Source organism: Salvelinus fontinalis, unplaced genomic scaffold, assembly GCF_029448725.1.
Source record: "Salvelinus fontinalis isolate EN_2023a unplaced genomic scaffold, ASM2944872v1 scaffold_1150, whole genome shotgun sequence".
NCBI lineage: Eukaryota > Metazoa > Chordata > Actinopteri > Salmoniformes > Salmonidae > Salvelinus > Salvelinus fontinalis.
The window spans coordinates 29,159-44,657 of record NW_026601359.1 but is presented as its reverse complement, the minus strand read 5'-3'; positions in this window follow the sequence as shown (position 1 = coordinate 44,657).

Below are 15,499 nucleotides of genomic sequence, written 5' to 3'. Positions count from 1 at the left end.
GTATTAGTTGAAGGGTGTGTGTGTTGGAGTGTATTAGTTGAAGGGTGTGTTTATGTTGGAGTGTATTAGTTGAAGGGTGTGTGTTTATGTTGGAGTGTATTAGTTGAAGGGTGTTTATGTTGGAGTGTATTAGTTGAAGGGTGTGTTATGTTGGAGTGTATTAGTTGAAGGGTGTGTGTTATGTTGGAGTGTATTAGTTGAAGGGTGTGTATGTTGGAGTGTATTAGTTGAAGGGTGTTTATGTTGGAGTGTATTAGTTGAAGGGTGTTTATGTTGGAGTGTATTAGTTGAAGGGTGTGTGTTTATGTTGGAGTGTATTAGTTGAAGGGTGTGTTTATGTTGGAGTGTATTAGTTGAAGGGTGTTTATGTTGGAGTGTACTAGTTGAAGGGTGTGTGTTTATGTTGGAGTGTATTAGTTGAAGGGTGTGTGTGTTGGAGTGTATTAGTTGAAGGGTGTTTATGTTGGAGTCTATTAGTTGAAGGGTGTGTGTTTGTGTTGGAGTGTATTAGTTGAAGGGTGTGTGTTTATGTTGGAGTGTATTAGTTGAAGGGTGTTTATGTTGGAGTGTATTAGTTGAAGGGTGTGTGTTGGAGTGTATTAGTTGAAGGGTGTGTGTGTTGGAGTGTATTAGTTGAAGGGTGTGTTTATGTTGGAGTGTATTAGTTGAAGGGTGTTTATGTTGGAGTGTATTAGTTGAAGGGTGTGTGTTTGTGTTGGAGTGTATTAGTTGAAGGGTGTGTGTTTATGTTGGAGTGTATTAGTTGAAGGGTGTTTATGTTGGAGTGTATTAGTTGAAGGGTGTTTATGTTGGAGTGTATTAGTTGAAGGGTGTGTGTTGGAGTGTATTAGTTGAAGGGTGTGTGTTTATGTTGGAGTGTATTAGTTGAAGGGTGTTTATGTTGGAGTGTATTAGTTGAAGGGTGTGTGTGTTGGAGTGTATTAGTTGAAGGGTGTGTTTATGTTGGAGTGTATTAGTTGAAGGGTGTGTGTGTTGGAGTGTATTAGTTGAAGGGTGTGTTTATGTTGGAGTGTATTAGTTGAAGGGTGTGTGTTGGAGTGTATTAGTTGAAGGGTGTGTGTTTATGTTGGAGTGTATTAGTTGAAGGGTGTGTGTTTATGTTGGAGTGTATTAGTTGAAGGGTGTGTTTATGTTGGAGTGTATTAGTTGAAGGGTGTTTATGTTGGAGTCTATTAGTTGAAGGGTGTGTTTACATTGTAATGTTTCTATATACTGTGGGTGTATGTCTGGGCGGTTTGAATGTGTGTGTCTGTGTGTGTGTGTGTGCGTGTGTGTCGGAGTGGGTGTATGTTTCGGTATCTGTGTTTGTGTCGGGGGAGTATGTGTGTAGTTGTCGGAGTGTGTGTGTTGGAGTGTGTGTGTGTTGGAGTGTATTAGTTGAAGGGTGTTTATGTTGGAGTCTATTAGTTGAAGGGTGTGTTTGTGTTGGAGTGTATTAGTTGAAGGGTGTGTGTTTATGTTGGAGTGTATTAGTTGAAGGGTGTTTATGTTGGAGTGTATTAGTTGAAGGGTGTGTGTTGGAGTGTATTAGTTGAAGGGTGTTTATGTTGGAGTGTATTAGTTGAAGGGTGTGTTTATGTTGGAGTGTATTAGTTGAAGGGTGTGTGTTGGAGTGTATTAGTTGAAGGGTGTTTATGTTGGAGTGTATTAGTTGAAGGGTGTTTATGTTGGAGTGTATTAGTTGAAGGGTGTGTTTATGTTGGAGTGTATTAGTTGAAGGGTGTGTGTTGGAGTGTATTAGTTGAAGGGTGTTTATGTTGGAGTGTATTAGTTGAAGGGTGTTTATGTTGGAGTGTATTAGTTGAAGGGTGTTTATGTTGGAGTGTATTAGTTGAAGGGTGTGTGTGTTGGAGTGTATTAGTTGAATGGTGTGTTTATGTTGGAGTGTATTAGTTGAAGGGTGTTTATGTTGGAGTGTATTAGTTGAAGGGTGTGTGTTGGAGTGTATTAGTTGAAGGGTGTTTATGTTGGAGTGTATTAGTTGAAGGGTGTTTATGTTGGAGTGTATTAGTTGAAGGGTGTTTATGTTGGAGTGTATTAGTTGAAGGGTGTGTTTATGTTGGAGTGTATTAGTTGAAGGGTGTTTATGTTGGAGTGTATTAGTTGAAGGGTGTGTGTTGGAGTGTATTAGTTGAAGGGTGTTTATGTTGGAGTGTATTAGTTGAAGGGTGTTTATGTTGGAGTGTATTAGTTGAAGGGTGTTTATGTTGGAGTGTATTAGTTGAAGGGTGTGTTTATGTTGGAGTGTATTAGTTGAAGGGTGTGTGTTGGAGTGTATTAGTTGAAGGGTGTGTGTTGGAGTGTATTAGTTGAAGGGTGTTTATGTTGGAGTGTATTAGTTGAAGGGTGTTTATGTTGGAGTGTATTAGTTGAAGGGTGTGTGTTTATGTTGGAGTGTATTAGTTGAAGGGTGTGTGTTTATGTTGGAGTGTATTAGTTGAAGGGTGTGTTTATGTTGGAGTGTATTAGTTGAAGGGTGTGTTTATGTTGGAGTGTATTAGTTGAAGGGTGTGTTTATGTTGGAGTGTATTAGTTGAAGGGTGTTTATGTTGGAGTCTATTAGTTGAAGGGTGTGTTTACATTGTAATGTTTCTATATACTGTGGGTGTATGTCTGGGCGGTTTGAATGTGTGTGTCTGTGTGTGTGTGTGTGCGTGTGTGTCGGAGTGGGTGTATGTTTCGGTATCTGTGTTTGTGTCGGGGGAGTATGTGTGTAGTTGTCGGAGTGTGTGTGTTGGAGTGTGTGTGTGTTGGAGTGTGATAGTTTAATGAAGCTGTGAGGTCTGGCTTCACCATCTGCTCGAGGTTGTGTGTGTGTGTGTGTGCGTGCGTGCGTGCGTGCGTGCGTGCGTGCGTGCGTGCGTGCGTGTCCATGAACTGTTTGTGTATTTTGATCAGGCAGGGCTGTCTGGAGACATGTGCTGCTCTTCAGGGGTCCTGACAGTTAGGACACCAGTTTAATGTGCTGATCACTGCTATATCCCTCCTCTTTCTCTCTCTCTCATCTCCTTATTACTTCACCTCTCATCCCGTTTCTCAAGCGTTCTCCTTTTCAGTCACTTGCTCAATTCCTACTGTCCTTCTCCTCCCTCCTCCTCTCTCTCTACCTCAGTATCTCCTCTCACTCTTCCTCAGTATCTCCTCTCTCTCACTCTTCCTCAGTATCTCCTCTCTCTCTCACTCTTCCTCAGTATCTCCCCTTCCTCTCTCTCTCACTCTACCTCAGTATCTCCCCTTCCTCTCTCTCTCACTCTTCCTCAGTATCTCCCCTTTCTCTCACTCTACCTCAGTATCTCCTCTTTTATATTCTTGGTCTCTTTCTCTCTCTTTCACTCTCCATGTATCTGTCTCCTTCCATTCCCCCCTCTTCTTCCTCCCCTCTCCCACCCCCTTCTCCTCCTCTCTCTCCCCCCTCCTCTCTCTCTCTCCATCCCCTCCTCCTCCTCTCTCTCCCTCCATCCCCTCCTCTTCCTCCCCTCTCTCTCCATCCCCTCCTCTTCCTCCCCTCTCTCTCCATCCCCTCCTCCTCCTCTCCCTCCATCCCCTCCTCCTCCGCTCTCTCTCCATCCCCTCCATCCCCTCCTCCTCCTCCTCTCCCTCCATCCCCTCCTCCTCCTCCTCTCCCTCCATCCCCTCCTCCTCCTCTCTCTCCCTCCATCCCCTCCTCCTCCTCTCTCTCCCTCCATCCCCTCCTCCTCCTCTCTCTCCCTCCATCCCCTCCTCCTCCTCTCTCTCCCTCCATCCCCTCCATCCTCTCCTCCTCCTCTCTCTCCCTCCATCCCCTCCTCCTCCTCTCTCTCCCTCCATCCCCTCCTCCTCCTCTCTCTCCCTCCATCCCCTCCTCCTCCTCCTCTCCCTCCATCCCCTCCTCCTCCTCCTCCTCCTCTCCCTCCATCCCCTCCTCCTCCGCTCTCTCTCCATCCCCTCCATCCCCTCCTCCTCTCCCTCCCTCCATCCCCTCCTCCTCCTCCTCTCCCTCCATCCCCTCCTCCTCCTCCTCTCCCTCCATCCCCTCCTCCTCCTCTCTCTCCCTCCATCCCCTCCTCCTCCTCTCTCTCCCTCCATCCCCTCCTCCTCCTCTCTCTCCCTCCATCCCCTCCATCCTCTCCTCCTCCTCTATCTCCCTCCATCCCCTCCTCCTCCTCTCTCTCCCTCCATCCCCTCCTCCTCCTCTCTCTCCCTCCATCCCCTCCTCTCTTTCTCTCCTCCTCCTCCTCTCTCTCCTATTGAAGTGTGTGGCAGATGTTATATCTCCAGACAAGGTGTGTTTCTCCTCCACTATGAGAGGCTTGTTGTGTGAGGTACAGAGTGTAATGTGGTGTGTGTGTGTGAGGTACAAAGTGTAATGCAGTGTGTGTGTGTGTGTGTGTGTGTGTGTGTGTGTGTGTGTGTGTGTGTGTGTGTGTGTGTGTGTGTGTGTGTGTGTGTGTGTGTGTGTGTGTGTGTGTGTGTGTGTGTGTGTGTGTGTGTGTGTGTGTGTGTGTGTGTGAGGTACAGAGTGTAATGCGGTGTGTGGTGCCGCGTGCGGCCTCAGTGTGTGTGTGTGACAGCAGAACAAAGCCCATAATATTACTGCAGTGTGGTCACCATGGGGACAGGACAGGTGACTTCACCTTGGCTGCAGAGCATACACAGAGGTGTACACCACACACACACACACTGTTCCTCTCATATGCAGCCAGCCGCACAATCGTCTTCTCTCACACACACACACATGCTCTCTGCATCACACACACACACACACACACACACACACACACACACACACACACACACACACACACACACACACACACACACACACACATATAATGTAATCACCTGTGCTCTCCTTACCTCCTAACTCAATAAACCTGACAGCCTCTGCTTCCTACAAAAACACATCCTACCCACCGGAACGATAGATAACCCTCCTCTCTCCTCTCTCTCCTCCCTCCTCTCTCCTCTCTCCTCCCTCTTCTCTCCTCTCTCCTCTCTCCTCCCTCCTCCCTCCTCTCTCCCCCCTCCTCCCTCCTCTCTCCCCCCTCCTCTCTCCTCCCTCTTCTCTCCTCTCTCCTCCCTCCTCTCTCCTCCCTCTTCTCTCCTCTCTCCTCCCTCCTCTCTCCTCCCTCCTCTCTCCTCCCTCTTCTCCCTCCTCCCTCCTCCCTCTTCTCTCCTCCCTCTTCTCTCCTCCCTCCTCCCTCTCCTCTCTCCCCCCTCCCCCCTCCTCCCTCCTCTCTCCTCCCTCTTCATAAGTCATATAATCTATGATCTCCCTCTCTGCAGGCGTATTCATCTGTATTGGTCTTTCTGTAGTCTCCTTCAGAGTGTAAATGCTGTTGTAATATTCATGGTAGCCAGCCTGACTGTATGAGAGTACAGTACATTAATACATGGTCTATCTACTGGCCTGTCTGTAGTCTCCACAGATACTACTGGCCTGTCTGTAGTCTCCACAGATACTACTGGCCTGTCTGTAGTCTCCACAGATACTACTGACCTGTCTGTAGTCTCCACAGATACTACTGACCTGTCTGTAGTCTCCACAGATACTACTGGCCTGTCTGTAGTCTCCACAGATACTACTGGCCTGTCTGTAGTCTCCACAGATACTACTGACCTGTCTGTAGTCTCCACAGATACTACTGGCCTGTCTGTAGTCTCCACAGATACTACTGGCCTGTCTGTAGTCTCCACAGATACTACTGACCTGTCTGTAGTCTCCACAGATACTACTGACCTGTCTGTAGTCTCCACAGATACTACTGACCTGTCTGTAGTCTCCACAGATACTACTGGCCTGTCTGTAGTCTCCACAGATACTACTGGCCCAATTCTACTGTCTGTAGTCTCCACAGATACTACTGGCCTGTATGTAGTCTCCACAGATACTACTGACCCAATTCTACTGTCTGTAGTCTCCACAGATACTACTGGCCTGTCTGTAGTCTCCACAGATACTACTGGCCTGTATGTAGTCTCCACAGATACTACTGACCCAATTCTACTGTCTGTAGTCTCCACAGATACTACTGGCCTGTCTGTAGTCTCCACAGATACTACTGGCCTGTCTGTAGTCTCCACAGATACTACTGGCCTGTCTGTAGTCTCCACAGATACTACTGGCCTGTCTGTAGTCTCCACAGATACTACTGACCCAATTCTACTGTCTGTAGTCTCCACAGATACTACTGGCCTGTCTGTAGTCTCCACAGATACTACTGGCCTGTATGTAGTCTCCACAGATACTACTGACCCAATTCTACTGTCTGTAGTCTCCACAGATACTACTGGCCTGTCTGTAGTCTCCACAGATACTACTGGCCTGTCTGTAGTCTCCACAGATACTACTGGCCTGTCTGTAGTCTCCACAGATACTACTGGCCTGTCTGTAGTCTCCACAGATACTACTGGCCTGTCTGTAGTCTCCACAGATACTACTGACCTGTCTGTAGTCTCCACAGATACTACTGGCCTGTCTGTAGTCTCCACAGATAATACTGGCCTGTCTGTAGTCTCCACAGATAATACTGGCCTGTCTGTAGTCTCCACAGATACTACTGACCCAATTCTACTGTCTGTAGTCTCCACAGATACTACTGGCCTGTCTGTAGTCTCCACAGATACTACTGGCCTGTCTGTAGTCTCCACAGATACTACTGGCCTGTCTGTAGTATCCACAAATACTACTGGCCTGTCTGTAGTCTCCACAGATACTACTGGCCTGTCTGTAGTCTCCACAAATACTACTGGCCTGCCTGTAGTCTCCACAAATACTACTGACCTGTCTGTAGTCTCCACAGATACTACTGGCCTGTCTGTAGTCTCCACAGATACTACTGGCCTGTCTGTAGTCTCCACAGATACTACTGGCCTGTCTGTAGTCTCCACAAATACTACTGACCTGTCTGTAGTCTCCACAGATACTACTGGCCTGTCTGTAGTCTCCACAGATACTACTGGCCTGTCTGTAGTCTCCACAGATACTACTGGCCTGTCTGTAGTCTCCACAGATACTACTGGCCTGTCTGTAGTCTCCACAGATACTACTGACCTGTCTGTAGTCTCCACATATACTCCTGGCCTGTCTGTAGTCTCCACAAATACTACTGACCCAATTCTACTGTCTGTGAGAGAGAGAAGGAACACTTTTTATCCAGGGAGAGAAACGCGGAGAGAGAGAGAGAAACGCGGAGAGAGAGAGAGAGAAACGCGGAGAGAGAGAGAAACGCGGAGAGAGAGATAGAGAGAAACGCGGAGAGAGAGAGAGAGAGAGAAACGCGGAGAGAGAGAGAGAGAAACGCGGAGGGAGAGAGAGAGGGAGAGACGCAGACACAGAGAGAGCGACGGAGACACAGACAGAGGCAGTGAGACATAGGGTAAAGAGGGACAGAGTGAAAGAGACGGTGTGTGCGTGGTTCCCGCGGGACTGCCCGGTGTTGTCGGGGGTGACCAGGCGCAGCGGCCATTGCATCTCCTACGAGCACCATCTGCTCCTTGCCACGGATACAGTTGCCAGGCTACCTGTTTTTCTGTCCTTCTTTGCTTCCCTTCTTTTCTCTCCCTTCTTTACCTCTCTTCTTCTCTCTCTCTCCCTTTGCCCTCTCATCCCCTCTGTCTCTCTCTGTCTGCCACCTTTCTTCCCTTCTGTTTCCTCCATCACCCTCTCCCATCAGGTTGTTAGGACACAACCAGTCAGAGGAGAGAGGGAGATGAACACAGAGAGAGAGAGAGTAGGTATAATGCAGGTGAAGATTGGTTAGGAAAAGATGGATGAGAAAGATGGAGAAGAACAGAGGAAGAGGAAGGAACACAGATAGAGAGAGAGAGAGGGGAGAACAGAGGAAGAGGAAGGAACACACAGAGAGAGAGAGAGAGAGAGAGAGAGAGGGGAGAACAGAGGAAGAGGAAGGAACACAGAGAGAGAGAGAGGAGAACAGAGGAAGGGGAAGGAACACACAGAGAGAGAGAGAGAGAGAGAGAGAGAGAGAGAGAGAGAGAGAGAGAGAGAGAGAGGAGTTGTTGAGAAGAGGAGACAGAGGAAGGAACACAGAGAGAGAGAGTGGAAGAGAAGAATTATGGAGAGAGGAGAGGGAGAAGATATCGTAGATCAGAGTCGTCATGATTGAGCCATCTGCTGAGAGAGGAGACCAATGAGCCTGTTACGCACGCACACACACACACACACACACACACACACACACACACACACACACACACAGAACACCAGTGACCCCCGCAGGCCAGACCCTGCTGCTGCACCCTGCCACTCACTCCACTCAGGCATGGTTTTATTGGTCTGACTGACATCGTGATGAGACTGTTCGGAATATCGACCAGTCTGGTCTGGGAGGAGTCTGTCCACGCTTCTCTCTCTCTCTTTTATCACGCCATCCCTCTGTCTTTCTCTCTCTCTCTTATCACGCCATCCCTCTGTCTTTCTCTCCCTCTTTTATCACGCCATCCCTCACTCTCCTTTCATCTCTCTGTCTCTCTCTCTCTCTCTCTCTCTCTCTCTCTCTCTCTCTCTCTCTCTCTCTCTCTGTCTCTCTCTCTCTCTCTCAATTCAATTCCAGGGGCTTTATTGGCATGGGAAACATATGTTAACATTGCCAAAGCAAGTGAGGTAGATATTATACAAAAGTGAAATAAACAATACAAATTAACAGTAAACATTACACATACAGAAGTTCCAAAAGAATAAAGACATTACAAATGTCATATTATATATATACAGTGTTGTAACGACGTGCAAATGGTTAAAGTACAAAAGGGAAAATAAATAAGCATAAATATGGGTTGTATTTACAATGGTGTTTGTTCTTCACTGGTTGCCCTTTTCTTGTGGCAACAGGTCACAAATCTTACTGCTGTGATGGCACACTGTGGAATTTCACCCAGTAGATATGGGAGTTTATCTAAATTGGGTTTGTTTTCGAATTCTTTCTGGGTATGTGTAATCTGAGGGAAATATGTGTCTCTAATATGGTCATACATTGGGCAGGAGGTTAGGAAGTGCAGCTCAGTTTCCACCTCATTTTGTGGGCAGTGAGCACATAGCCTGTCTTCTCTTGAGAGCCAGGTCTGCCTACGGCGGCCTTTCTCAATAGCAACGCTATGCTCACTGAGTGTGTACATAGTCAAAGATTTCCTTATTTTTGGGTCAGTCACAGTGATCAGGTATTCTGCCACTGTGAACTCTCTGTTTAGGGCCAAATAGCATTCTAGTTTGCTCTGTTTTTTTGTTAATTCTTTCCAATGTGTCAAGTAATTATCTTTTAGTTTTCTCATGTTTTGGTTGGGTCTAATTGTGCTGTTGTCCTGGGGCTCTGTGGGGTGTGTTTGTGTTTGTGAACAGAGCCCCAGGACCAGCTTGCTTAGGGGACTCTTCTCCAGGTTCATCTCTCTGTAGGTGATGGCTTTGTTATGGAAGGTTTGGGAATCGCTTCCTTTTAGGTGGTTGTAGAATTTAACGGCTCTTTTCTGGATTTTGATAATTAGCGGGTATCGGCCTAATTCTGCTCTGCATGCATTATTTGGTGTTTTACGTTGTACACAGAGGACATTTTTGCAGAATTCTGCATGCAGAGTCTCACTTTGGTGTTTGTCCCATTTTGTGAAATCTTGGTTGGTGAGCGGACCCCAGACCTCACAACCATAAAGGGTAATGGTTTCTATAACTGATTCATGTATTTTTAGCCAGATCCTAATCGTTATGTCGAATTATATGTTCCTTTTGATGGCCTAGAAGGCCCTTCTTGCCTTGTCTCTCAGATCATTCACAGCTTTGTGGAAGTTACCTGTGGCGCTGATATTTAGGCCAAGGTATGTATCGTTTTTTGTGTGCTGTAGGGCAACGGTGTCTAGATGGAATATGTATTTGTGGTCCTGACGACTGGACCTTTTTTGGAACACCATTATTTTGGTCTTACTGAGATTTACTGTCAGGGCCCAGGTCTGGCAGAATCTGTGCAGAAGATCTAGGTGCTGCTGTAGGCCCTCCTTGGTTGGGGACAGAAGCACCAGATCATCAGCAAACAGTAGACATTTGACTTCAGATTCTAGTAGGGTGAGGTCGGGTGCTGCAGACTGTTCTAGTGCCCTCGCCAATTCGTTGATACAGTGAGGGAAAAAAGTATTTGATCCCCTGCTGATTTTGTACGTTTGCCCACTGACAAAGAAATTATCAGTCTATAATTTTAATGGTAGGTTTATTTGAACAGTGAGAGACAGAATAACAACAAAAATATCCAGAAAAATGCATGTCAAAAATGTTATAAATTGATTTGCATTTTAATGAGGGAAATAAGTATTTGACCCCCTCTCAATCAAAAAGATTTCTGGCTCCCAGGTGTCTTTCATACAGGTAACGAACGGAGATTAGGAGCACACTCTTAAAGGGAGTGCTCCTAATCTCAGTTTCTTACCTGTATAAAAGATACCTGTCCACAGAAGCAATCAATCAGTCAGATTCCAAACTCTCCACCATGGCCAAGACCAAAGAGCTCTCCAAGGATGTCAGGGACAAAATTGTAGACCTACACAAGGCTGGAATGGGCTACAAGACCATCGCCAAGCAGCTTGGTGAGAAGGTGACAACAGTTTCTGTGATTATTCGCAAATGGAAGAAACACAAAAGACCTGTCAATCTCCCTCAGCCTCTGTGGGCTCCATGCAAGATCTCACCTCGTGAAGTTGCAATGATCATGAGAACGGTGAGGAATCAGCCCAGAACTACACAGGAGGATCTTGTCAATGATCTCAAGGCAGCTGGGACCATAGTCATCAAGAAAACAATTGGTAACACACTATGCCGTGAAGGACTGAAATCCTGCAGCGCCCGCAAGGTCCCCCTGCTCAAGAAAGCACATATACATGCCCGTCTGAAGTTTGCCAATGAACATCTGAATGATTCAGAGGACAACTGGGTGAACGTGTTGTGGTCAGATGAGACCAAAATGGAGTTCTTTGGCATCAACCCAACTTGCCGTGTTTGGAGGAGGAGGAATGCTGCCTATGACCCCAAGAAACCATCCCCACCGTCAAACATGGAGGTGGAAACATTATGCTTTGGGGGTGTTTTTCTGCTAAAGGGACAGGACAACTTCACCGCATCAAAGGGACGATGGACGGGGCCATGTACCGTCAAATCTTGGGTGAAAACCTCCTTCCCTCAGCCAGGGTATTGAAAATGGGTCGTGTATGGTTATTCCAGCATGACAATGACCCAAAACACACGGTCAAGGCAACAAAGGAGTGGCTCAAGAAGAAGCACATTAAGGTCCTGGAGTGGCCTAGCCAGTATCCAGACCTTAATCCCATAGAAAATCTGTGGAGGGAGCTGAAGGTTCGAGTTGCCAAACGTCAGCCTCAAAACCTTAATGACTTGAAGAAGATCTGCAAAGAGGAGTGGGACAAAATCCCTCCTGAGATGTGTGCAAACCTGGTGGCCAACTACAAGAAACGTCTGACCTCTGTGATTGCCAACAAGGGTTTTGCCACCAAGTACTAAGTCATGTTTTGCAGAGGGGTCAAATACTTATTTCCCTCATTAAAATGCAAATCAATTCATAACATTTTTGACATGCGTTTTTCTGGATTTTTTTGTTGATATTCTGTCTCTCCCTGTTCAAATAAACCTACCATTAAAATTATAAACTGATCATTTCTTTGTCAGTGGGCAAACGTACAAAATCAGCAGGGGATCAAATACTTTTTTCCCTCACTGTATATATGTTGAAGAGGGTGGGGCTTAAGCTGCATCCCTGTCTCACCCCACGGCCCTCTGGGAAGAAATGTGTGTGTTCTTTGCCCATTTTAACCGCACACTTGTTGTTTGTGTACAAGGATTTATAATGTCGTATGTTTTACCCCCAACACCACTTTCCATCAATTTGTATAGCAGACCCTCATGCCAAATTGAGTCGAAGGCTTTTTTGAAATCAACAAAGCATGAGAAGACTTTGCCTTTGTTTTCATTTGTTTATTTGTCAATTATGGTGTGCAGGGTGAATACGTGGTCTGTTGTACGGTAATTTGGTAAAAAGCCAATTTGACATTTGCTCAGTACATTGTTTTCACTGAGGAAATGTACGAGTCTGCTGTTAATGATAATACAGAGGATTTTCCCAAGGTTGCTGTTGACGCATATCCCAAGGTAGTTATTGGGGTCAAATTTGTCTCCACTTTTGTGGATTGGGGTGATCAGTCCTTGGTTCCAAATATTGGGGAAGATGCCAGAGCTGAGGATGATGTTAAAGAGTTTATGTTAAGTTTACACCTTCACTATTACAGTAGAACGTTTTACCCAGGAAATTGTCTAAAAGGGATTGGATTTGTTGTTGCCTAATTGTTTTTTGGTAGGTTTCCAAACTGCATTCCTTCCATCTATAGCATTTCTTAATGTTACTCAGTTCCTTTGGCTTTGATGCCTCATGATTGAGTATTGCTCTGTTCAAGTAGACTGTGATTTTGCTGTGGTCTGATAGGGGTGTCAGTGGGCTGACTGTGAACGCTCTGAGAGACTCTGGGTTGAGGTCAGTAATAAAGTAGTCTACAGTACTACTGCCAAGAGATGAGCTATAGGTGAACCTACCATAGGAGTCCCCTCGAAGCCTACCATTGACTATGTACATACCTAGCGTGCGACAGAGCTGCGGGAGTTGTGACCCGTTTTTATTCGTTATGTTGCCATAGTTGTGCCTAGCGGGGCATATGGGGGAGGGAATGCTGTCACCTCCAGGCAGGTGTTTGTCCCCCTCTGTCCTGAGGGTGTCAGGTTATTGTCCGGTTCTGTCTGTCTGTCTGTCTGTCTGTCTGTCTGTCTGTCTGTCTCTCTCTCTCTCTCTCTCTCTCTCTCTCTCTCTCTCTGTCTCTGTCTCTGTCTCTGTCTCTGTCTCTGTCTCTGTCTGTCTGTCTGTCTGTCTGTCTGTCCTCTAACTGACACGTTGGACAATATGTAGCTCTCTGTCCTCTAACTGACACGTTGGACAATATGTAGCCAACCTTCCCTAAAACAACAGTGAACAAAATAAAACACCATTCATTCATTCTAGTCCGTTGTCGACACCAAGCAGTGGTAAATGATGGGCGTTCTTATCCCAAACAATGTACTGAATGAACCTTTAATAGATTCCTGAGCGGGCTCGTCGAATCTATTGGGGCTGTAATGGTGTTCCAGAGTGCTGTTTCATCCTTTTACAGATTAGCATGCGGCTAAGTGGAGGAAGTTGCTCTTTATATGCTAATGAGGGTGTAATGTATGCACAAAGGACTACCCATACTGCACTGGGAGGGGATGAGAGGACTCAGGGTGGTCTAGGACTACCCATACTGCACTGGGAGGTGATGAGAGGACTCAGGATAGGCTAGGACTACCCATACTGCACTGGGAGGGGAGGAGAGGACTCAGGGTGTGCTAGGACTACCCATACTGCATTGGGAGGGGATGAGAGGACTCAGGGTGGGCTAGGACTACCAATACTGCACTGGGAGGGGATGAGAGTGAGGGGTTAGCTAGGAAGAATCTTTAAAACTGCGGTGTTTAGTCTGAATGAAAATACACTACAAGTATGTGGACACCTGCTCGTTGAACATCACAGTCCAAAATACTGGCCATTAATATGGAGTTGGTCCCCCTTTGCTGCTATAACAGCCTCCACTCTTCTGGGAAGGCTTCCCACTAGATGTTGGAACATTGCTGCTATAACAGCCTCCACTCTTCTGGGAAGGCTTCCCACTAGATGTTGGAACATTGCTGCTATAACAGCCTCCACTCTTCTGGGAAGGCTTCCCACTAGATGTTGGAACATTGCTGCAGGGACTTGCTTCCATTCAGCCACAAGAGCATCAGTGAGGTCGGGCACTGATGTTGGGTGATTAGGCCTGGCTCGCAGTTGGCGTTCCAATTCATCCCAAAGGTGTTCGATGGGGTTGAGGTCAGGGCTCTGTGCAGGCCAGTCAAGTTCTTCCACACCGATCTCGACAAACCATTTCTGTATGGATCTCGCTTTGTGCACGGGAGCATTATCATGCTGGAACAGGAAAGGGCCTTTCCCAAACTGTTGCCACAAAGTTGGAAGAACAGATTCCTCTAGAATGTTATTGTATGCTGAAGCATTAAGATTTCCCTTCACTGGAACTAAGGGGCCCAAACCATGAAAAACAGACCATTATTCCTCCTCCACCAAACTTTACAGTTGACACTATGGATTGGGGCAGGTAGTGTTCTCCTGGCATCCGCCAAACCCAGATTCATCCATCAGACTGCCAGATACATGTTTCCACAGCTCCAGAGTCCAATGGCGGTGAGCTTTACACCCCTCCAGCTGACGCTTGGCATTGTGCACGGTGGTCTGGCTGCTCGGCCGTGGAAACCCATTTTGTGAAGCTCCCGACAAAACAGTTATTGTGCTGAAGTTGCTTCCAGAGGCAGTTTGTAACTTTGTAGTGAGTGTTGAAATCGAGGACAGACGATTCTTACTTGCTTCAGCACTCGGCGGTCCCGTTCTGTGAGCTGTGTGGTCTTCCACTTCACGGTTGAGCTGGTGTTGCTCCTAGACGTTTCCACTTCCCAATAACAGCACTTACAGTTGACCGGGGCAGCTCCAGCAGGGCAGAAATTTGACGAACTGACTTGTTGGAAAGGTGGCATCCTATGACGGTGCCACGTTGAAAGTCACTGAGCTCATCAGTAAGGCCATTCTACTACCAATGTTTGTCTATGGAGATTGCATGGCTGTGTGCTCAATTTTATACACCTGTCAGCAACTGGTGTGGCTGAAATAGCCAAATCCGCTAATTTGAAGGGGTGTCCACACACTGCTGTATATATAGTGTATCCTGCTGTGTCTGTTTACACGGGGTTCCTGAGATAATCCTTTACACAGGGTTCCTGGGATAATCCTTTACACAGGGTTCCTGAGATAATCCTTTACACAGGGTTCCTGAGATAATCCTTTACACAGGGTTCCTGAGATAATCCTTTACACAGGGTTCCTGTGATAATCCTTTACACAGGGTTCCTGTGATAATCCTTTACACAGGGTTCCTGTGATAATCCTTTACACGGGGTTCCTGTGATAATCCTTTAAACAGGGTTCCTGTGATAATCCTTTAAACAGGGTTCCTGTGATAATCCTTTACACGGGGTTCCTGTGATAATCCTTTAAACAGGGTTCCTGTGATAATCCTTTACACGGGGTTCCTGGGATAATCCTTTACACTGGGTTCCTGAGATAATTATCCTGGGATAATCCTTTACACGGGGTTCCTGGGATAATCCTTTACACGGGGTTCCTGGGATAATCCTTTACACGGGGTTCCTGGGATAATCCTTTACACTGGGTTCCTGAGATAATTATCCTGGGATAATCCTTTACACTGGGTTCCTGGGATAATCCTTTACACAGGGTTCCTGGGATAATTATCCTGGGATAATCCTTTACACAGGGTTCCTGAGATAATTATCCTGGGATAATCCTTTACACAGGGTTCCTGA